The 23,040-nt window shown below is 37.5% G+C and overlaps 1 protein-coding gene across 2 annotated transcripts in view; it reads right to left on the reverse strand.

Annotated features, from left to right (window-relative positions):
- LOC121731715 (rhomboid-related protein 2-like) overlaps positions 1–21,752 on the reverse strand; it is a 31,857-nt gene extending 10,105 nt beyond the window's left edge. Inside the window, exon 1 of one of the 2 annotated variants that reach the window (XM_042121302.1) lies at positions 21,641–21,752. The gene's annotated coding sequence lies outside the window, so the exon portion shown is untranslated. Of the gene's footprint in view, positions 1–12,276; positions 12,340–21,640 lie in introns of those variants that run through there. The other variant, XM_042121301.1, reaches the window with a different exon arrangement.
- Positions 21,753–23,040: the final 1,288 nt, after the last annotated feature.

The following is a 23,040-nucleotide window of genomic DNA, read 5'->3' on the forward strand; positions in this document are numbered from 1 at the left end:
AGTAACATTTTATAATAAGTACTTAATCCTGAACAGTGAACAGATTATCAAAAAGGGACTCTAGCATCCAATCCATTAGAGAGTCCGACTAAGGTTGTATAAATTATCCCATCGACGGCCAATTAATACAACCACATGGTTTGAACCGAGTGTCACGAAACTTAACTCAGCTGTGTATCACCATGCATGCTGTAATAGTGTTCATCACAGATTTCTATTACACATGTTAGTCTACACTCTACATGAAATGGATGTTCGAAGTGAATGCACCAGACTCTTATACATACAGAATATTACAAAGGATAACATAGAGAGATCTTACGCTTATTCTTCGATAACATCCGGCGTGTCGGGGTCCGCAATCTGTATCCATGGTTTCATATTCTCAGCGCATGTGACCCCGTTGTAACGTCTAGAACTTCTTTCAGCTCCTCTCATGTCAGCAACTTTGTATCTATCATGACCTAGTATGTCTGTAACTTGGAAGGGACCTTTGTATTTAGGTAGCAGCTTAGTACTCTGACCTTCATTAGACATACTTGGTATTTTTATAAGCACCAAGTCTCCAATTTTATAAGAAGGCGCATCCTTCCTTTTGGCATCGAAGACTTGTTTTTGTTTTTCGGCGTCTAGTTTTATATTTTTATCGACCTGGTTTCTTAAAGCCGTAACGTCAACCGTGTTAGTGAATGTGCTATCATCAGTTAACCCGTCAGAGTTCGTAAGAACCCGATAGCCAAAGAAGACCTCGCTAGGGATGGCTGATGTAGTTTTATTGATTGTGCTGTTTAAACCTTGTTGTATACTAGTAACATTTATATCCCATTTGTTATTGTCTGTATTGGCCCCCATGCTACGTAAAGCTTCCAAAATAGTTCGATTATAGCGCTCAACCTGCCCATTGGAACGCGGTATTGCAGTAGCTATAACATGAGATCGTATATTTCTTTCATTGCAAAAGTTAGTAAAGGCTTTAGATGTGAAAGCACTACCGGCATCACTAATTAGCCGCTTCGGATTGCCAAATACCTTAAAAATTTTATCAAGTTCATTTATTACAATCTTTGATTTAGTGTTTTTCACAGCAGAAATAAAAACAAATTTGGTAAATGAATCAACAATCACTAACAAGTATGAATTTTGTTGTGTAGTTTTTACGAAGGGTCCCAAATGATCCAAGTGCAATGTGTGAAATGGCCTGGCGTATTTCGGGATCGGATATAGCTTTCCAGGTTTCTTGCCATGAATGCTTTTAAAGTATAAACAATTTAAACAATTTTTAATGTATTTGGAGACTATTTTCTTTAAACGTGGAAACCAATATTTAGATTTAATTCTTTCGACAGTTTTATCGACAGCAAAGTGTCCTATATCATCATGGTTGGCTCTAATTATTTGCCAAATGCACTTTTTCGGAACTAACCATCGCCTACCATATTCTGTACGTCGATATACTTTATTTCCCAACAATTCATATTGATTAAATATCTGCTTATTAGCTTCGGCCTCACCTGACGATAATATGTCTCTTAAACTACAAATACTGGGGTCTTGAAGTTGTACAGATAAAAGCCAATCACTTTCGGTAACAAAATTGACGTTTTCATTTTGAATTAATGGCTCGCTTATGACCGGATTTCGGCGTCGACATGTTGCATCTGTGTTCCTGGTCTATGAATTATATGAAACGAAAATTCTTGAGTCTGTAATACCCATCTACCTATACGCGGGATGATTTCTTTTTTACTTAAAGCATATTTTACTGCATTGCAGTCTGTGATAATTTCAAAAGTTATTCCTAGTAAGTAGTGGCGAAATTTTTGTAAACCTACAACAACAGCTAAAAGCTCAAGCTCAAAAGAATGGAACTTTTTCTCATCAGCACTTGTCTGACGGCTATAAAAATGAATAGGACGCTCACCATTTTCTGTAACCTGAATCATTATACATCCAATTCCTTCACGACTGGCGTCTGTATATAAACGTACTGGTAATTTAGGATTAAATATTTTTAAGACGGCGTTATCAATTAGAGCATTTTTTACCGTATGAACAGCTTGATTCTGTTGAGGTCCCCATTCCCAAACAGAGTTTTTCTTTAGTAACTTTGTGAGTGGACTACAAAGAACTGCACAGTTTTTGATGAACTTCCTAAAATAATTTATAAGACCTAAAAATTGACGTATTTGATGTACTGTTTTTGGGGTTGGAAATTCCTTAATGGCATCAAGTTTTCTACTACTAGGTTTTACTCCGTTTGGAGAAATATCGTAACCTAAGAATGTGACATGATCCTTAAAGAAAGAACATTTTTCAAGGTTAATTGTTAACCCATTTTCTTGAAGAACGCGTAAAACTTCTTCTAGACATGCAATATTTTCATGTAAACTTTTAGTTGCAATTAATAAGTCATCCATGTAGCAGATAACACTACCAAATCTGAGTGAACCTAATACTTTATTCATTAATCTTTGGAAAACTGATGGCCCATTACAAAGACCGAAAGGCATACGCATATACTCAAAATGGCCATCAGGTGTAATGAATGCCGTTTTATGAATAGACTCAGATTTAATAGGAATTTGATGATATCCGCTTTTCAAATCCAAGGATGTAAAGAATTCACAACCCTCTAACCTATCAATAAGATCCTCAACCATTGGCATTGGGTATTTTTCTTTAACTGTAATTTTATTAAGATGACGGTAGTCAACACATAACCTTTTTGCTCCTGAAGACTTATTTACTAATAAAGCTGGACTAGCATAAGCTGAAGTACTGTGTCTAATAATCCCATTTTTAAGCAAATCATCAGTGATTTCTCTAGTTATCTTACGTTCTGATTCAGACATTCTATAAGGACGACAACAAATTGGCCTATCAGACGTTAATTCTATATCTAATTCTACACAATTGGTTTCGCCAAGAGTGGACAAGTCCTCAGAGAAGCATTGATGATATTTTTTTAAAATCGATTTAAGTAAATTTTCATGTTCCCCAAAATCTACAGACTTTTTATTAACATTTATATTATATACAGTAACAGTTTCTACATTGTTGAAAGTTAAAGTATCGCCGACCCTAGAATACATAATACTACTATCTTCAGTAAAATTACGACCTATCAAAACATCACATCCATTTAATTCAGGAATTATATAGAATAAGGTGACCAGTTCCACATTGTCAACTTTTAATTTTACAGCAACGGCCTTGGAAACTTGGGTTGATGTATTACTAGTGAAGCCAACTAAGTTTACAGTCTTGTTTAAATTAAACGGGTGTAACCTATGTCTTTTTACAAGCTCCCAAGTAATCAACGAACAGTCGCTACCCATATCAAAGAATGCTTCACATTCAAAATTATGTAGCTGGACTTGTTTGTAAAACTTTTGTTTACTTTGAGGTTCGCAAATCAATTTCACTTTAAGGTCAATTTCTATTTTTGGTTTGGGCTTAGATTTACAAGCTTTTTCTAAATGTCCTCGTTTTTTACATTGAGAGCATACGATATCGTCCTTGAGGCTACAATTATTTCGTCTATGACCAATTTCGCCACAACGATAGCACGAGACATTAGTATTTATCGTATAATTTGTATTGTTACTACTAGAAGCCTCCATTTTAAAATCAGTTTTATTATTATTTATGCTATTTTGCTGAAATGAAACTAATCGATTACTATTATTCAGTTTTGAACTTGAATAATTTTTATTACTTATATTTTTATCAATTACAACATGAGTTTTTCCATGTAAAAATGAGGCTAAATCATCACAAGAAGGAAAGTTCCCCGCTTCTGCGGCTGTGCAAATGTTTGTGTCACCGATTGAGCCAACTATGATGGACACTATATCCCTGTCTTTGAATTTAAGTTGCAGTCGGTCTATTTTTCCTTTTTGTTGAAAATAAAATTCATAAAGTGACTGATTCGGTAATGGTTTGGTTTCGATTAATTGCTTAAGTAAAATAAACATGTTACGTTTAGTTTGAAAGGTATTTGACAATCGTTCGCGCCAATCTTTCCATCGCCATTCCGTCCAAGAAGTCTCATTTTTTTGTAAGGAATCTAACCAAGTTTTAGCCGTATTTCGCAATTTTTGTAACCCTTGGTATTTAATCATATTATCAGACCATCCAAAGGCCCGACCGTTAGCCTCTAGCACATTAATCCACATATCAATATCATCCACTAACGGGTCAAACTCGGGAATAACTGAAGATAACACAACATTTTGACTCACGGTTGGCGATTCTCTTCGACGCTTTCTCGTTCTACGACGGCGGCGGTTATCCTCGCCACTTGTACTGTAGCTGGAACTGCGTGATGATGTTGCACTCGAACTTGTAGAAGGCGCTCGTCTACGTCTGCGACCTCGCGCCATTTTTATGATTTGTGGACGTTCGATCACCGCTTCTGATATAAGAAAGAATACCACAGTTAAATTAAGTAACAGTATATTTATTTACTACATTCATTATATTTATCCCATATCACACAATATAGACAATCATTATAATATTATATCTGATATTTATTCATCACTTCACTTTGTGCTAATTAATTTAATAAATACATTACCACCAATCACACTTAAGACTTTAAATCACACTTAACGTATAGAACCACACTCTGATTCTTCACTATTACTTCACAACACTATCAGCTTTTCGATGTTCACTTCACTATAATTTCCCCAGGAATGAACCCGTTCGATCGTGTTCGATGATTTTATAGGGACTCAACAGTCAACCATCCCCTCTGTGAGTGACGCCATCTTTCCGCCATTAAGTCCTCCATATTGCTGTCACTGTCGGAAGTGACACCTAGTGGCGCCACCTATACCCGAGCGATAACATTCCTTGTTGACTACGGAACCCTAAAAAAGTTACTCTTTCAGCACTGCTACATTCACAGCGAACTCTATACATAAAGGGGATCCATACATACCCTAAAGTATTATCACTTAGTTTTGATACATCCTGTACATACTTTTATAACGAGTTGCGACATCACAAAATGATGTCTGATATTTTGAATAAAATCTTTTAAATAAAGTGTTTTAGAAACCCATTTATCCTAACTATTCATGACAATTTCTATATTTCGTAGACATAATAGTTATATTATATAACATTTATTTATGGCTTATGTAGATAGATACTCAGGGAAAGAGGATATTTGGTATTTAACAAAACAGGAGCATCTTATTATAAACAGCAACAAATATGGTTTGCGGTGACCGCACCCGCCGCAGACCGCAGAACTGTTCAAGCAGGGTTTTCCTGCGAGCTATCCTGTATTACTGCAAATTTAATTTATTATAAGCAGACTGCACTCAAGTCAATATAAAATTTAAAAAAAATCACAACTCCGCTAAAGAACTTTTCTCCTAAAATAGGTTGAAACTTGCACTCTGTGAGTGCCGGCGGAAGTGAAATTAAAATAGTAACGGTACGCGCATTAGAAAGACAGGCTGTTATTACTTCTTATCCGAGGCCGCGCCGGTTATGTATTCTTTCTTCGTCTACTTTTTCAGTCAGTTGAGTCTTTTTTGGCCACTACTTGGTACTACTAATATAATATATATTCTGTGCCACTACTAAAAAATCCGTTTCTGTACAATGTGTATACGTGGGAGAGCCATGCTTCGGCACGAATGGGCCGGCTCGACCGGAGAAATGACCACGTTCTAACAAAAAACCGGCGTGAAACAGCGCTTACGCTGTGTTTCGCCGAGTGAGTGAGTTTACCGGAGGCCCAATCCCCTACCCTATTCCCTTCCCTACCCTCCCCTATTCCTTTCCCCGTCCCATCCCTTCCCATCCCTACCCTCCTCTATTACCCTGTTCCCTCGTAAAAGGCCGGCAACGCACCTGCAGCTCTTCTGATGCTTCGAGTGTCCATGGGCGACGGAAGTTGCTTTCCATCAGGTGACCCGTTTGCTCGTTTGCCCCCTTATTCCATTAAAAAAAAAAATGTGTATGTTTCAGCGAGTAATATTTCATTTAGCGTAATTAGGTGAACAATATTAGAATGATGGTGGTTTCGGAGGCCAAAGTGACGTGAACCATTCGGGACACGTCACTTTGGCCTGTTCACGCCAAGGTTGAGGCTGGACGGATATAGCTTCCCGTCCTCGCTCGCCCCGCGCTGCCGCCCGCCCCGGGCTATGTTTATAATTCACATATTTCAGGCGTTCGCCATATTTATTTAGGAATTGGTAATTGGTATACAATCCAAGCCGACCCTTAAAATTTACAGGGAGTTATGCAACTCATCACAACAGACTTTATAAATTGTTTTCCGACTAAATTTGTCCATTGTATATCATCCTTGAGGTCCACTCTTCTAATTTTCTAAAAATCGTTTCAATTGGTCCTAGCCAAGTAATCAAGACTTTTAATTATATTAATGTTTGTGATTAAAAGTATTGATTGTGTTTTAATAATTAGTGTTTTTCAATGTCAACGACCGCGGGTGGGTGACGCACGGGTTTTCCTGCGACGGTCAGGGACAGGGATAAACTAGGAAACACTAACATTTGCAACCCCCGTTTTCTATAATTTTAATAATTAGGAAAGTGGATACAACACACTTCATCGTGGCTTAGTGTGTGCGCAAGACTCAACGCTCTTTGGTCTCTTACATAATTTCATAGTATATATAGTTTTATCTACCCTCTACCAAGGATTGTAAACAAAAAGCTAGGAATTTGGAAATTATTTTGTGTTATGTAAAAAGCCTTTAGGCGTCCGCTCCATCAGATAAACAAACTCAAACACTACACCAAGTTAACAACAAGGCGACAGACACCCTGTCATAATACTGTTTAATAAAATTACTTGTAAAACATCCCCGCCCAACTCTCATTCCCGCTCTCATTGTAATGAGGCACCGTAGACTACGTTTGCGTACTACGGCTCTGGATAATGCATTTGTGTAGGTAACAGTACAATCACCACAATATTCTAGCTGGAAAAATTGCCGCTGTACAGTCGCAGCCATGGCATTTTAATATGAAAAAAAAACCGGAATCATTGCAGGCAACTTTAAAACGAAACAAAAGAAAATACCGACCAGTACTATGGCAGTACTGTCGGGTTCACGGTGCTGCAGACTGTGAAATCTACGCCGGTGTACGCTACAGTATCGTAATGTAAATTATATACAGTAGATGTTCATAGAAGATCGACCGTATCAAGTTCACGCACAAAACAGCATTATTTAGACAACTTGCAGAACCAAAATAGAGCAATAACACGTCGCACGGGCACGCGTGTACAACTTGTCTCCATATTTTGTAAGTATTTTAAGGATACTTCTGAGTTACTCTACTATACATTTATATTGTGGTAGTACAGTCTCGTTCACAAGTCAGACGGTAGTCTGCGCGAGTGTACCGGGATAATGAGCGCTCCCCGCTCCTGATTTAATCCCGGCATAATTACGCACCGACAGACTTTGAGGCACCGCACTATATGTATCTATACTTAGTACTTGTAGTCCACAAGTACTAGATATAGTGCTTAGTGTTCGTAGGCTTTTGTTATACGGCTGAATCAGATTATGGGGAAAAGACTCAGGCTTTTTGTCTTCATCACGAATAGCTGGAATAATGTGAATGTCGTATTTGTCTAATAAAATACACTCGCATACTTAATACACAGAGATATACAGTTTATGTAATTTCAATTACTTTTAATTTAATTAAGATGTATTACTTTTCTGAGAAATAATTAAAAATGAGCAGTATGATTGATTTATGGTAATCGGTGACCGCTTCTGACACGTCACAGAAAATAGCACCCCTTTCATGTTAAATAACTCGTTTACTTAAGCTTCCTTATTATTCCTACTAATAATAAGAATATAAGTGAACAGCACCATCAATCTTGTTAAGAATTAACAAGTGTTTACTGCCGCTCTCACTTAACATCGTTAACTATTAACAGCCCGGGAGCGGCCCTCGGCACTCGGTAGTCGGTAGTAAAGTATATTAAGCCATTGTTACTGCAATAAAGTTAACTACATGTGGGATGAAGAACTATAACCACCACCTGCTGCGATCATAACGCGCGTAAAGTCGGCACTACATAAATGCAAACGCGTTGGCCGATGCGTTGGCCGGCGCGCTGGCCCAATGTGTAGAACAGGCGAAATACCTACCGCCAACGCGCGAACGCCCGTTCTACACATTGGGCCAGCGCGCCGGTCAACGCAATGGCCAACGCGTCGGCCAACGCGTTCGCCTATAATGTGTAAGTGCCGACATAAGTGACAATTTGGTGCCTCTCAGCCGGTTCAAACCCTTGACCTAAGAATTGGACTAGCCGTATCTATCTTTCAAATGTAGCCAAGCGTTTTGAGCTGATTGAGAACATAAAATTGATCATAAAACGAAGGTAGGTATTGGAAAAGCGCATTTATCCAATTCTGTATGGAAAATGTAATTTATCCCGAAAATAAATTATTTGTTTTTGTCAATCATAAACAACACAAATTATGTAATAGTCTATGTTACCACGATTAGGGTATCTATATTGTTTATTTAAATCAATATTATTATTAATAATATTATGGCTCCCAAATCGGTTTCGGTGACTGTGGCCGGTTTCATTGAAATCAGGCCAGCTACGCAGGAGTAATTCTATAGTGCCCAAGTGTATGCGCAGTACACAAGAGCACTCTCTATTCCTTTACTCTCATAACTCAGTGGGACGGAAGACCGACACGACCGGCGAGAGATCAGGCGCAGGACCGACTTGTTACATGCCCATCCGACGCATGGATCAGCCTGCATTGTCCTAACCAAACTTGGAAATAACATGTTTTCAACGCGGGAATCGAACCCACGACCTCCGAGTCAAGAGCCGCGCTCTATACCACTAGACCACGGAGGCGTTATTACTCGTATTAATGAAAAACTAATTAATAATGGCGATACAAAAATCTACGAGGTTCACCAAACTCGGCTAAAGAATAGAGAATGTTACATGGCCCAAATGTAGAGTTTAGGAAATAATAATTATTATTTTTGGGGAACCAGATACGCTGATAACCCCCGACGAGGTTCAACGTTAATTATATTCGCTTCAATATAATATTATTGTCTGCTCAACTATTTTTGAAACTCGTAAAATAAAATCGTTGAGAAATTTTATGCTAGGACTATTAAAGTCCTTAATTCATATTCGTGAAATTACATGAGTCATTACTTACCCGTTTATCTCTAACTACCTAAAAAGTCACATCCAAATTATTTTACCCTCGTATTTCCTAAGTACAATTATGCATTTTTTTTGCCTCTCCTACTTGGTAAATAGTGAGCTTTATATTAATTTTAGTTTATTTCGCACAAAATGATTTCGTGAAGCGCTCCTCGGCGGGTCTTATGAAAGGTTTTATTTAGTTTCAGGCAATTACGCCGACTGAAGCGAGGTTCAACAAGCGGCTTGTAATGAGCCTCGCAGAGAGGAGCCAGTCTAATACTGATACAGTCTGTTTACATCTAGTTTGATTTTATTGTGAACGAAATGCTGAAACGACAGAAAATTACCATGGTCTAAATCTTTTTATTACGGAAATACTTAAGTTTTATATAACTGAGTATAACTCCATTTTTTAAAAACAACATCATTCTGCATCCACCATCAAAAAGTGAAATTATACTTGTGTCTGAACGTAACTTACAAGTCTGCGCCTACCTATGATGCATTGAAGTGACTGCGCTGAAATATATTTTCACAAACGCTATTGTTTGTTTACTTACCTTTGTCTATTGATCACTGTAAATGAATGTTTTGCGAATAAATACAACGAATGTTTGTGAAAAGTCGGATAAAATGTCTACTCCATAATAATGATTGAACAATTAGAATTTATATACATGAAACCAAAAGATGTCTACTTTAGAGTCAATTCCTAGAGTAGACAAAGAAAAAAATTAGACCTATTAAACCAACAACTGAAATGTTTTTGCCGTCATATTTTATCACTACTTGTTTACATAATATAAAGGTTTACTTTAATCGAAATTCAGCAAATTAGAAGAGACCATTTTTAAAGTTGTTATCTATGTAGAGCTCATGATTTAATTGTACTAATGTGGTGTTGAATTAGCCCCAAAATGTCGGCATTGAGGTAAATAGGTGGCGTAATCACTAATCTGTGTCAACGACCTGTGTGTACAAACCGTGGTACAAACTGACAAATTAGTTGATTGAGTAGATCAATATGTTAATGACTATCTGCCGCTAAAAACTTTTTTTGGTTAGCATTTAGGTCTCTGTGTTCCTAAATCCTAATTTACATGTCGCATCTCTGTTTGTTAGAATATATACTGTCTAGCCGCTAGTGTCTGAGCTAACCAATAGAAAGAAGTTTAGAAAGTTAAATATTTCGGCTGATTTATCAACTCAATAAGTTAAGCTACTGTCTACTGTAGACAATTACAAAAAAGTTAATTAGCTCGGTTTCGGATTCGTGAAGCTAATCCTAGATTATTTCGGTTAAAATTAAAAAAAATCGCCCAAGTGCGAGTTAAACTCGCGCACGAATGGTTCTGTACCACAATAGAGCAAAAAATACTGTGAAGATTTCAGAAGTCTAGCTATAGCGGTTCTTGAGATACAGCCTGGAGACAGACAGACGGACAGACAACGAAGTCTTAGTAATAGGGTCCCGTTTTTACCCTTTGGGTACGGAACCCTGATGGCGCATCCACACATGCCGCCGGCTTATAACGCCGGGTTTGTCGCCGGCTTTCAGACTGCCTTGCCACCGAAGCCGGCGGCATGTGTGGTTAGCCGGTGGCAGGGCCGCCGACCGTGCTGCCGATGCATGTGTGGATACAGCATAAAAAGGACCAACTTACGTAATATAACAGAGGAAGGATTTGAGTATATTTTGTTGGAAAGTCGATTTTCAAACGTACGTTTTTCATTGGATTGGTTGGTTGGTTCTCATTTCTGTTTGAAAGCATCACTCATTGCTGATGATGAATATAAACATAAAACTAAAAGGAAACAGCAAAAATAGTTCGCAAACTAACTCACGTCATGTTTACTGCCACTAAAATATTATACTTGTACACGAGTATACCTGATATTATAATGTCGTCTAGATTCAACCGGTTTCAAAATGTTTTGAATTTTGATATAGCGGACGGCGGACCTCAGATTTTTATTTCATAGAACGACCTATTGTTTTATGACCTGAACAGCGGACGTATCATTTTTTCTCAACATCCAGTGATGCCAGATTGGGGGGAATCCCCCCAAATTTGGGGGTTTTTTTAGGTGATGGGGGGAAAATTGGGGGGAACAATTTTTTGGGGGGATTTTTGGAGGAAAAAATCTGGGAACAGACGGCGAAATCTAAGTACTATGGTCCCGTTTTTACCCTTAAGTTAAGACTTACGGAACCATAAAAATGATCAAGGAGCTCGCGAAGATGCTGATTCTGTAAAGATTGGACGCTATTGCAGAAATAGTGTACATTCATCGTATCCATTTGTGAAATTCCCATTCATAATGAACAAAAAATTTCTTTTATAATTTGTGGGGGGATTTTTCTTGAAATCCCGAATTTTGGGGGGATTTCGGGGAACACTTGGGGAGAAACCGAGTTGGCCGTCTGGCAACACTGTCAACATCCGACCTCTAGTGCACTCTAGACGGCTGCAGATTGTTGACATTTTATTTCGCTAACAACTATCAAGTGTCTTCTTTAGCTTAGATAAATTTTTTTTGAGTTTCCGCCCGCATCAAATATTTAACCATACATTTTCCCACGGCAAGAAGTACGCGTTTAAAAACTTTTCTTCTTTTTCATTTGAAAGGGAATAAAATAATTTTATTTCTTTTGAAAGTACATATATATGGCTTTTCCACCACAATATACTGCTTATGTAAACACCAAACTCCTAAATAAAAAAATACTGCTCACTGCAAACTGTTTTTTTTTACATCAGGAATTTTCATTTGTACGATCGCATTAATTAGTTTATCAGTTACAAATTACAATTTATAATGAAACAATTAAAATCTGGAATGTGTCACATTTCAAAGCAACGATTTTCTTTTGTTTCCCGCAACTGCACTTGTTTATCACTTATCATCAGCAATCACAACACATCAATACTAATTGGCTTTTCTGTTGCCGATAACAATTTTTCTTTCATGCTTTTAATCATTATTACCACGAGGAGAGGGACTGGGATAAGTGGGGCTTACACACGATTTTCACAATAATAATAATGAGTAACGACTTACAATGTATGACACGTGCCGGGCGACGTGTTTCTGTGTGGGCCAGACGCGGGCTCGCTCGCCGGCCGCGCCGGGTCGACTGACGCTATCTGATAACGACTGATAACGCGATAAGTGAGCTGACTGCTGACTGCTGGTGTCAGGGGGTTCGGGGTGATGAATAAGTGCCAATCTTGGTGGGAAAAGGTTTGAGATTGTGTATGAAGCTTATTAAAGTATTATGAAAAGGTTGTACATGAAATATAACAGTAGCGTCATATTAGATTGGGCCCTGATAATAATGACTAATTGGCTAAATCGTTGATTTTTCAGCCGACTGTTAAGAAGGAAAGTTATTTCAACTTTATTTATTTCATCTACAGTCTTACAAATAAGAATAGATTTTAAATGTAAGGCACGAATCACGATGCAGCTGTTTGAGGATAACAAACTGATGACTTGTGACTGATAAGCGGATGAGTGTGAAGTACACAGTACAGTATAAACATCGAACACATGTGGAGATATCAGTTTCATATAAATTATAACGTTAGCGATCTGTTTCCTCATAGGAATATTATAATCGTCCTCATAGAAAATATGTGATAATATATCATAATATAAGATAATTATACCAATACAAACTTTTATCATAATAATATATGAATGTATAAATTAAAATGAATTTTTAGTTTTGTTACTCGCATTAAAATTCGAGAACGGCTAAACCGATTTCGCTAATTTTAGTGTTGAAATATTCGTAAGTCCAGGGTAGGTTTATATAAGTAGGAAGTGCACCGGGTCATCGTATAAAATATAGTAAAAAGTTAATCAAAGGTGTTAAACTAAACTAGTTAACGTAGTTGTTTATATGAAATCTAGAATTTCGAGACATTTCTGTGGAATGTGCGGGGTCGTTGTTCTCTGAAAGCTGATAATAATATAAGTATATTACATAATATTATATTCATAATAATTAACGATAATAACCTAAACATTTTCGTTACGATGCCGTGGTTATCAGTAACAAGTGGATGTTATTAAATATTTCATAAATTAATTTTTGAATTGTTTCCTTATTTCACATCACTTAATTCAAATCGAAATTTAATATTTTTGTTCCTTTATCAATGAGGATATATTGGTACCTTTTTCATCAACATAAATTACAATTATGTTATTAAATTAGCAAACGTGTATTATTACTGCGATTAAGTATTGCCACTAAATATATCGGCTACAAAATAATAATAGTAATGTTATTGAAACCTCCAATAAGATCCAAGAAACTAAAGTAAGCAAATAAAGTTATACTTAAATTAGTAGCATTATAGTGCGCTATCTCATTGATAGGGTTTGATTTGATTAACAAAAGAATACAATATGAATGTTGGCGGTACAAAAACAGCAACGTGGGGAGGCCGATTAATTAACAAACGCCGCCTACATGCAGCCACAGCCTTAGGCAGACGGTAGAGAGGATCCGGAAACAGACATGAAGTGGGTATTTCAGACTATCTATATCTAAATCTATATATATATAAAAAACTCAAAGGTGACTGACTGACTGATTGACATAGTGATCTATCAACGCACAGCCCAAACCACTGGACCGATCGGGCTGAAATTTGGTATGCAGGTAGATATTATGACGTACGCATCCACTAAGAAAGGATTTTGATCAATTCCACCTCCTAGGGGTTAAAATAGGGGATGAAAGTTTGTATATAATACTACTTAACGCGAGCGAAGCCGCGGGCAAAAGCTCGTAGGATATAATATTACTGCAAAGTTTTCACGCTTGAAGCAGCACCACACTCAGCAGCATAGACAGTGAACGATCAATGAACAAGTAAAAAAAATTCTGTCAATATTTTAATACGACATGTTCAACATGTTAGATTTTGATCGTATTATTTACTGTATGTGGTAGTAGCGCCCTCTGCTCCGACCGCAGCGTAAATTTCACAATCGAGTGTTCGATTATTAGCTCAGGGTGCTTAGAATTAAGAGGTAATTTTTGTAATCGCTTTCATGAATTTCTCTAAAATTGTTTTAGGTAGCATTGAATTTGTAACATAGTGCTATGTTAATGCCATATTGATCCAAGCTGACATATTATGCATTCGAGTAGTAATCAAAACTCACACTCAAGTCTGTCGTATTCTATTTTAAACCGACTTCCAAATAGGAGGAGGTCTATATTCGGCTTATAGAATTATATCTTTTTTATCAACGCTCTATATTTTTCTCGGTTTCCGGATGTAATGTAGCGCCAGCTTTATATCCTGTCTGTGGCGGTCGATACGCCGGTAATTACGCGCCGCGATGGCCCGGCCCGGTGCAGACTATTTTGTTTTACTCCTGCAAACCTCCACGGTATTCTGCAAACCTAGTCTTTTGTATTGCCAGCTTGCACGCTGCCTGCTTGCACGTTGCCTGCTTCCACGTTGCCTGCTTGCACGACTATCGACTACCGTATTACAAGATTTCTACATATAAATTGAAAGCAAATTTGATTCTACATACGAGCGGAAATCGGAAAAGTTTTGAAGCTCCAGCGATATTACTATTCGGGATATTTTCGATGTAGAAAATGTGAGGTTCATATATCGTGTTCTACACGTCATCCTATGAGCTCAATGTAGCAGTAATTTCATTTTATGTACATTCATTTTACAGACCAATCCTATTAAATGCTCGCTATATTCCCAAGTTACAACATTCATGGCTGTTATGTATCCTGTCTGGCAAAAGTTCGTTAGTTTCCAATTAGGAACACCTGAATGTTTCAACGTAATTTACCGGCGAGCTCCTAGCATGCAAACGCTCGGGCCGGGGCCCGACGGCGGGCACTCGGCCGGGGCACCGGGCCCCACGGTGGGGCATAGGGCATGAATATGCAGCGTGTGCAGGTCTGATTATGTCTCGAGAGCGGCGGAGAGCTATCTCGGGCTACAGACAAACTGACATGTTGAGCTGCTCGAATACTGAATCAAAATTGTAGAGTTCTACATAGAAATAAACCTCATACCATAAATGTAGAACGAAATTTAGAGACTTTTTCTGGATGCGAGTGAATAGATTGTTATCATAATATTATAATACAATTCCATACTATGAATATTTAAAGTACCATTAAACATCAAAATTACTGTTTTTATTTAATCTCAATGAAAAATTGTATAGTACGCACCAAGGGAATAATAGAGTTAAAATTTTGTTCAAACATTTGAGTGTGCAGACCGCTGAAAACTGACTGCCATAGAGCTGAAACTATTCAATTGGCACAAAATACATGTACGTTTTTAGAGGCAGGAAATATGTACAAAAACTCACGTACACTAAAGTCAGATAATTTAGTGTACGTGAGTATTTGTATTTTATGTTATTATTCAATAACTTGTATAATATAAACTATATAATTTTATTTATTTTTACTTCAGTGTTTGTCTCTCTATGCCAACGATACAAGGGTTAATCTCACAAGGTTAACCCTTGTATCGTTGGCATAGAGGTTAAAAAGAGTCCAGACTTGGAGATACTGCAACTCTACGAGTGCGAGATCCAGATATGTAGGAAGTTAACCCAGTTCTGTAATTAGGCGGGTCAAGTTGATAACGTATAAGGGCTCCGCGCGACCCGCCATTGTGTGATGTAGATAGCCAGACGCGGCGGCGCCGGCAAGGTCGCCCAATATTATACGGTACTATAAACAATACATAATATAACAATATACAGTAGCGTCAATAGAACGTACTCTTGAAATTCCATTCGTGAAAAATAGAGAAAATCAACGCGACACTGCTTTGGATGCAATTGCAAGAGAGTTTGGTTTTTATATTTATTTAGGTATTTTATATAACAAGAAGATTAAGTAGCCAACAAAATATATGCTGCTGACTTCTATGCTCTCTAAAGTTATCTGAAATCACACTTATGTGTGCCTGCTTCAGATTCTAGGCTATCTAGTAATGTATAAAGGTGGTTTACTACATTAAAATCATATTGTGGCAACTCACAATATAAACTGACTCATCACAACACAAAGGTAACGTTATACACAGACACAATAGTATAAAGATATAATAGTACTTCATATAGAAATAGCTACGCGTGTGTGATAAATGTAAGCAGCTATTAATAGTAAATAAACATGATTTATAGTGAAAATGTTGTTTTCAGTTGTTGTGGGCTTGTGGTCTGTGGATTCCCATTTATCTATTCTCTGTATTTCCTTGAACCGAGTTATTCTTAGATTAGTTTCCGTTTAGGGATTTTATGGCATTATTGTGTGTGTTGCCGAAGTTATAAAATTGATTTGTTGTACGGTGTAGTGTCAAAGATACAAAATTTGGTACGGAGATGTGGTAAACTTCTCGTTAGCTAGATGGATATCTACGTAATACTAAAACGAAGCTGAGGCAACGAGCTTTAATTGGCATTGTTATTTTTTAGGGTTCCGTACCCAAAGGGTAAAAACGGGACGGGAAGGATGTTTGTCCGTCTGTCCGTCTGTCTGTGTGTCTCCAGGCTGTAACTCAAGAACCGCTATAGCTAGACTTCTGTTTACACAGATTGTGTATATTTGTTGCCGCTATAACATTGTTGTTATAGCGGTAAAAAGTGCTAAAAAATATATATAATTATTTTTTTAGTACTTGTGTACTAAAAAAAATAATTAAACATTTAAGGGGGGCTCCCATACAACAAACGCAATTTTTTTCTATTTTTTGCTCGACATCAATAACTGCAACACATGTGCACTTGAAATATTCACGAAATACTCAGTTGTATTTGTACTATAATAATCAATAATTAAATTGAAATAAATTAAATAATTAAGGGGGGCTCCCATTCAAAAAACACAATTTTCAGCCTATTTTTGTGGTACGGAACCCTTCGTGCGCGAGTCTAACTCGCACTTGGCCGATTTTTTATAGATTGGGAAAATTTATCATCTTTACAACTAGATAATATACCATTTCATTTGACTACGTTATTTAGCGAAAGTTGGAATGAAAATTAAATTTAATTCCAAGTTCCAACTTTCATTAACAAGAGATGAGAGATCCAAGCTTCGTACTGCCAGCTGGACCTAATTTTCTTTCCTCCAGTTTAACAATCAGTAATCACCGAGATTTTTTCGTTCAAGTTCGAGAGTTGAGCGCAAACTGAGTTTTTAGAATTATACAAAGTCTATCTCGATTCTCGACCGGAAATTCCTCGATTTGGTCGTCGCCGGCTGAATGAAGGAGGATAACCAGATATTCAGGGAACTGCGATAGCGGCCGTGTTCTACTGAATTAATTAAACGTGTGGACGCGCTCCACATAGATACACCCAATAACGTCATTTGTATTGATTGTGGCTACGGGAATTCTACTTAATACTCAATTAAAGTTTATCTATTTTACCGAGTGCAAAATTGAGGGAAGTTGATTTTGGCAGTTTCTTCGTTATTGTCATTTTTACTTTTTGGCGACCTCATTAAAGCTTTTAGTTAGTGCTGACAAATAGGTAACTTCTGATTCATAAATCATACGACAGTGATAGACCTAACGCTGGCCCATTTTAAAGCTGGATTAAATAAAGTCTTAAAAGAGTAAAGTATCCTTTGAATGCTGCAGTGAAACTGCAGCTGCAAGTATCGTATTTAATATTGAAAGAGGTATTATGAAGATTAAACACAAGACGGTGTGTGCGGAACACTCGACCCAGTCCGGAGCGACGCGGGCCCGCGGGCTACTCGCGCTAAACGAACGCCCAGACTCCATTATACTCCTTGTTTCCTCCAGGATATTAAAAATGGCGGCTTTTAATTTGTATCCTGCTTCCTGAAGTATCCTGGACCATTGTAGCTGCCAGCGAAACTCGTTACTATACCGGAAAACGAAAAATTACGAGTATTTTTGGTTTAACTCTAACTTGTCTGCTGGGGGCTGCCGGTGTAATTTTTTTTATAAATCATGTTCGGATTCAATTTAATCAACGCGAAATATTATGTATAATAATATAATTTTCTTGTGACATTTCATCGCATAGTCAATATTAAGTATTTATTCATATAATATATTTAAGCGAAAAGACTACGCAGTATAATATAAATATCGAGATTGGCGGGACGCTTTCAGTGATCTTGCAGCTGCTGACTGTCGTCAAATAGCATCAAGATACATTCCGAAGCTTATCCTGTGAGACGTTGCTATGTTTATTTGAAAGATCTTTAGTGATATACCTAAAAATCTTAAAGTTTATATTTAGATAGGCCTAGGACATAAGATTATCGTGATAGTAATTGCTAGTTTATTATGATGTAATATACGTAATGATGCACTACTGCAATGACACAAAACACAACATGTCTCTGTCACAGTCCACAGACGGCTATCGAGTTAACGATTGGAATTTCCGCAAATCAAATATGTATTCGGGCATCACATTGTTGGCGTGCGAGTGATCACGCGACTGTACCTGCAGGGCTGTGACGTCACGATGTCTGTTCATTACCTACCGCTATAAGCGCCAGCCCTAAAGGCCCCAAAGCCATATTATCGTTCTTGTATAGGTTGTTGAATAAAAATAATCAGGCATGACTTGCTTCGAATTAAATGTGTGTGAGTCTGATTATTGATATGGCTTGTACGTCCCTTGTAAATTATTTTTCTTCAATAAATCAGTCTTTAGGTGTGGTGCGTTAGGAAATATCAGTAGGCAGGCGTAAACTTACGATTGTGATTAAATGGCGAAGCGATATGAAAGCGAAAACTCCAGCTATTTTCAGGCAAGGAAATCCAAACACATAAAAATTAATATAGGCTATAAACCTGTGAACTTTTGTGGTACGGCTAGCAGGAGCAACGAGCATTTCGACTTTTCGCAATTTTGAAATTCAACCAATATAACTTTTACATACGTGTAGTTCAGTTACGTTTTTTCTGTAAAGACACAACGTAGACAAATGACACGATTTCGCGAATATTTTGAAAGACATTGGCATTCCACACATTTCTGATGCTGCGTACCTTATTATAATTTAGAATTAAAGAATTCAAAAATAGTTTAATATATTTATGGACTCAAACAATTCAAACAATTAATTTAATCTGAAGAAAATTGGAGAAGTAGGATTGCAGGTTGCTGTCTGTACATTATTGCCATGGCAGGCGGCAGCACGCACATCGCACAACCAAAGCGACGGGTTGCGTGCCAAATGCCAATACTTATTCACAAAGGTTACCTTATAATATTTAACTGAATTTGGGCCGGATTATAGTAACTGCGTGTAAGTGGGCCCTTAGCGCTTGTTTAGCGATTTTCCCTAAACAGCAACAATTTGACACGACTCGCGAGGAACGATTTCCTGTGGCCGATAAAAAATTGCTATAATCCATAAAAATATCATAAATGTGAAAGTGTCCGTCTGTGTATTACCTCCTCACGCCCAAACCGCTGTACTGTACTGATTTTGCTGACATTTGGCATGGAGATACCGAGAAAGGATATGTCCTTTTACATTTTGTTAGTATAAAAGTATCCTATGGGATACTTTTATCCTGGCAAAATGTACCGTACATTTTGCCAGGATAAAAGTATGGGAAAATGTACGGTACATTTTGCCAGGATAAAAGTATCCCATAGGATACTTTTATACTAGCAAAATGTAAAAGGACATATCCTTTCCCGGTATCTCCATGCCAAATGTCAGCAAAATCAGCAATAATCCCGCGCTAAAAACGAATTTTGGCGCAACGGAGTTGCGGGCATCATCTAGTATAGTTATACAGCCAAAGCATGACGTCAGCGCAATGTTAAACAACCTGACACCAATAATAGTTACGACATGAAAATTGATAACGTTTTTATTTTTCATGCTTCTTATCTCCAGCTCTCGACTGACGCCACTCTATATCCGTACCGCGCCGCGCCCGGTCGACGACAAACCGTGAACCTTATCGCAATAGGAATAGAGTCGAAATGTGTTAAACTGGGATGTGATCGAACGTGCATATTGGTTGTTACGACCGCACATAACGTTGATGTATCGATATGTTTAGTGCACATAAAACTAATTGAACGATAGTGCTGATGGTGTGGCTGTAGCGCCAGCCGCCCAGGCCGGGGCGGGCGGGCGGCCTGTTGAGTGTTATGGTGTGGAGTGTTATGGCCCATAAACAGATAGCTGGGCTTTCAGACGAGTAGCATTCGATTATTTAAACAGCAAAGACTATTAAAAACGTATGAATAGATATAAAACGTCGCAAAGTATGTCATAATCACTATTTTGCGTTATCACAAAGTACATACCAAAATTTTTTTTCTTTCATACTTAGCTATCGAAGTTATCAATTGTGACTAAAGTCTTGACTAAAGGCCAGCTGGCGTCGGAAGTGTCCTGTCTGAGGACCGCCCATGGTCCACACTTTGTTTTAGCCCAATTTGGTCTTAATTATTATAAATGTACACATAGAGAAAATGCCTTATAAAAACAAAACTGGCTTCTTGCCTGTATTACGAGGGTCGTAAAAGATATTCTGTGGTAGAAGGTAGCAACCATGTGATCGCTTCTATGCGTTTTTTCCAGTCTTATAAAAGTGCAGTAGAAGTCACATTAATATTAGATTATTATTTATTTATTTATTATTTTATTTATTTCATAACATAAAAATTTAATTTAAAAAAATGTTAGTAACAATTCAAATAACTTAACTAATTAATAACTTTGAACTACACAATGCATTTACATACGAAAAGTCAGACACATATACACAGACATTATAATATATTATTGATATTATTTAATATTGATGCTAACGAAGTGGGCAAAACCCATTTTGATATCAATGATAGTATTGATATCAAAATAGATTCTGCCCGCTTTTTTTTCTATAAAAAGCGGGTTTTGTTTTCTATAAAAGTTTGATAACTCACGATATTTTCAAGTGGAAGTGATTACAAACGGAATTACCGTTTCGCTACCTGAAGGAAGCCAGATAAAAAAAGATGGATAACTAATTAAATGAATAATTTACCTTTATTACGTCATTAAAGTATAAATAAATCGTACACATGCTCGAACAGCTTCAAGACCACAAAACAATTTGCCAAATTCCAAATCAAATATTGACGCTGAAAGCGCAACGACAGGTCACAGGTACCTCCGAGGCTGCAGGGGGAGACTTTTTAATCTTGTGATCGGCTCACACCGCGGAGTGCAAACAATACGATAGTGCGATAGGCGCGATTGTTACTATAGTTATTTTCTTTTTCTATCCGTCTAGACTCTGGATATAAAAGTACAGGAAACATTGAATTCTTATCTTTTACACGTAAAATAAGTAATGCTTGAATTACGATTTTTAATTAACGACGACTGCTTTGGGCTTACCTGTCACCACAGCTGCGGTCGAGCAGGCGGGGCGGCGAGGGCGGGCGGCGGGGGGCGGGCGGCCCTCATGTTAACTTCTCTCAATCATACTTCATTACCGCCCTCGCGATCACAATTAAATATCGGGACACTCGCGCGCGCGTTTACCGACTGTTTACAAATACGGGGCGGGCGGCGCGCTGGGCGGGCGGCGGCACTGGGCGGGCGGCGCGGGTCAACGGCCGCGTCGCCCCGGCAACTGCACGCTGCATGCGCGAGACGGATCACATGCCATTGTCAGTTCGCAGCTCGCGGTCGAGCGCACGCACGAAAAAAAAATGTCTAGAGAAAAATCTTGCGCGTCTAATTAGTGCGTATCGCATGCCTGTCAGGTTTAAAAAATACTTAAATTACGAAAATAATAAACCGATATGCAATTTTAAATTTAATCTTTTAATAATATTTTAAGATGGATTCATTATGACGTTAATTTATGGAAATGATGGTGACGACAAAATATATAAAGTTTTTATATGGTTTTAATAAAATTTTATACAGCAGAAATAAGTCTGAATATTACTCCTACCTATAACAACTTGGAGACTACAACTAAATAAATTAAAATTCTACATGAAAATGATAAAATGAACATCACATTTTCTTATTTTGTGTTTTGTGGCGCCATCTGTTAGGATTTCCACAGACTCGCTTTAAGCTTCACACGCGTAATTTACTCGCATCTGCAAAGATTACAGCTGCATTGGGTGCAATAAACTTGACACTGCTTATCGTTTCCAACATGCTCTAATAGATGGCAGAAGTTACTGCCACCGACATCTAGCGGGGAGTAGAGGAAGTTTTGGTAAAACTTAAAACAGTGAAATTTGAGAAGCATGACTTCTCATTCTTATAATAATGTAAAAAAACCTTATTCTGTAATTAACTTCTATTATCTAGTATTTATTTATTTACACAATATTCTAATTTCTATTCCACTCTGTTATGGTGAATGATTACATTGGAAACGAATAGTTTTTATAGTTACTAGTAGATGGCGCTAGGGGTATGAAACTTGGAATAACTTTATTATATCAAATTTTTGAATTACTGTAATCAAAAAACTGTAATTAAGCCTATACTAAACAAAAAAAAAAAAGCTTAAAAATATAGCCTGAGTACAAGAAGTTTTATATTGTTTGTCGTTCTATATCTACTAAACTATTACAGTTTGTCGTGTGTTGTTTTTAGAGATGTTTGTAGAGATGTTTTAGAGATGTGAACCTATGATACTCTCTGCGTCTTATCAGGGTTAATCTTCTGCCTATATCCCGTCGGCAACAACATTTAGTCTGTCGAGTGTATGAAGTCGTCTGCCCACGCCCCGCTAATTTCTATATTTATATCCCGCGGTGTTTGTTGTT

The sequence above is a fragment of the Aricia agestis genome, chromosome 11 (assembly GCF_905147365.1).
Source record: "Aricia agestis chromosome 11, ilAriAges1.1, whole genome shotgun sequence".
Taxonomy (NCBI): domain Eukaryota; kingdom Metazoa; phylum Arthropoda; class Insecta; order Lepidoptera; family Lycaenidae; genus Aricia; species Aricia agestis.